The 2,593-nt window shown below is 36.4% G+C and overlaps 1 non-coding gene across 1 annotated transcript; it reads left to right on the top strand.

Annotated features, from left to right (window-relative positions):
• Positions 1–611: 611 nt before the first annotated feature.
• Positions 612–684, top strand: TRNAK-UUU (transfer RNA lysine (anticodon UUU)). The gene has a single exon. It is a non-coding gene; the product is annotated as a tRNA-Lys (tRNA).
• The last annotated feature ends 1,909 nt before the right edge of the window (positions 685–2,593 follow it).

The raw sequence follows: 2,593 nt of genomic DNA, 5'->3' as shown, positions 1-2,593 counted from the left end.
TCATGACAATGCCAGGCCTCATGCAGCTGGGATAACACAAAAACTTTTGCAGCAATTCAAATGGGAAACTTTCGACCATCCACCGTATAGCCCGGACTTGGCCCCTTCAGATTTTCATCTCTTTACAAAGCTTAAAGACTTTTTGGCAGGAAAAAGATTTGACAGCGATGAAGAACTTAAAGAAGGAGTGACCCTGTATCTCAATGAGCTGGCGGCGAAGGACTATGCAGCAGGAATACAGAAACTTGTCACACGTTATGACAAATGCCTTAATTTGCTTGGAGATTATGTTGAGAAGTAGTTTAAAGTATCCTCTTTCAAATAAAATTTTTTATGTTTGTTAATATTTACTTTTGTGTCTTTATTTCACGAACGGGTACTACTTTCCGGATGACCCTCGTATTTGACCTGTTCGAGCCTGACAGATGTAGTCCTATGCAATCTGCCACGCTGGCAGCCTCGAGTCACGAGAGTATGTGAATGACAGATTTGATTCCGTAGGGACAAAACTGTTGCGAAATCCACGGGTGTATAGGTAGCTAGTAAGGTCCTCGACGCTATTAGTTGAACATTTTAGTATCTACTTTAGATCGCTTTCATTATTGTCATGAGCCCGAGTAGCTCAGTCGGTAGAGCATTAGGCTTTTAACCTAAGGGTCCAGGGTTCAAGTCCCTGCTCGGGCGATTTTTTTTCAGTTGATCGTATTATTGCAAGACGACTATGAATTTGTTTTGCAAATTTCTACTGGAAAATTGCAGGGTTTACCGTAATTATGCTGTTACGACTATTCACATTTTCCCCAATTACAGTAACCAGTCTTCATGAATGCTTTTTTATTTTACCTGGAAAATTACGGAGACTACCGTAATGACACCGTTTTGTGACATAAATACACTTATATGTATGGTGACTGGAATTTTCTTAGTTTACACATCCCTTCGATAAACGAAAACAGAAAATGACCTTTCCCAGTGTTCCGAACTCCTCAAATATCTTATCCTCCTAATATTTTTGGGATTATATACATACGGACATTAATACGCTGGTGCACATATCTGGGCATATTGTATAAAAAAACAAACCTTCAAGGAATTTCCTTTCAATGGCAACACATTTAAAAATATAGCCTGATTTTATTCTCCACCTGAATGCTTACTCTTTTAAATTGCAGAGAGTGACTACATCTATTTATTATACTCTGTTGTTACTCAAGGTAATAAACAAAGAAAACGGCAATAGTGAGCCAGTAAAAACGTGAAATGATTTTAAGAAATACGTGTACACATAAATGAAACAGTTTCTGGCGTCACTAGGTGGAAATTCTTCATATTGAAATTTAATATTAAATTTAAAATACTTCGCCTTTCCACATAAACCAAATGTGGAAAGGCGAAGTATTTTAAATTTAATTTCAACGTGTACACATGTAGGCAAAGCACGACACAGAGACTCTAGAAACTCTTCAATTGTATTACGCGAGAAGCTATATGTTGTTCTTTAAGGAAGATTACGTGAAATAGGAATTTAAAGAATTCTAAAGTACTCGTGTCACCCATTTGACTCAACAAGTTTAAAATTAATAAACTGTAAATATTTTTCACTCTAGGGACTCTGGGATTCTGAAGACACTTTTACTCAATTTAAAAAACTTGAATCACGACTGATTTTCACGAGTCTTATTCTAGGTATCTTTACGCATTTTGCTCCAAATTTCTAGCCTAGCATTAGAAAAATCTGAGTTTCTTGTGAAAATTGCATCTATCATCAGCCATTTAATATAAAGCTTTGGTGTAAAAATAAAATTTTTTAAATTTTACGCCAAAGAGACACAATTTGTCATTGTGTATTTAAAATGTGTGATTTGTGTGATTGTGTTTATTCACGGTTATACGAAATGGGGAATAGAGGGAGGAGATACACTTTTCCTCCAATTAGCACAACGAACTGATTACGTGAATTAGCTATTGATATATTATTTTGTATTTACACATAGGAAACAAAACTCGTCCTTTTTCCGTGAAATCAGCGTAGGCTAAGGCTATAGGTATAAAGTCGTCGTAAAATTATTTAATTTATTGCTTTACTTACAGTTTTCAACAAAATCACTCTAGAATTCAGGTAAACAGTCAAAGTAAACGCTGATATTGGAATATATCTAAATAGTCATCGTTTTTCTTTGATAGTATAGCAGATGGCGTAAAACGGCAACGAAGTGACATAAGCTATAATCAAACTGACCCTCATATTGCGACCCCACTCATAAAGAGAACATTTTCTGATTTTTTATTTTCACCATAATTTTTAATTGAATTTATCCATACGCACTGAAACTGGAAGAATGATTCCCAGTTATTAACCCCCAGGTCATAACCTCACATCATGAATGGACAAAATATCCGCCACCACCCATCTCATTTAAGAAGAAACTAAAAGGAAAACACCATGCGCAATATATTTGGGGGCATGTAATTTCCAGGTATGTCGCGCCTTCCATCATTGTGTTTTTACTTTCGTGGAGGGGAAATGCTTATCCTCTGTGCGTACGCCATAAGCCGAAGGGGTGACCGATCCGATTCCTTCCTTCTTTGAACG

The sequence above is a fragment of the Hetaerina americana genome, unplaced genomic scaffold (genome assembly GCF_022747635.1).
Source record: "Hetaerina americana unplaced genomic scaffold, ioHetAmer1.1.p SCAF_9, whole genome shotgun sequence".
Lineage (NCBI taxonomy): Eukaryota > Metazoa > Arthropoda > Insecta > Odonata > Calopterygidae > Hetaerina > Hetaerina americana.
Note: the sequence above shows the minus strand (reverse complement) of the source record. Positions and strands in the feature narration are given on the sequence as shown.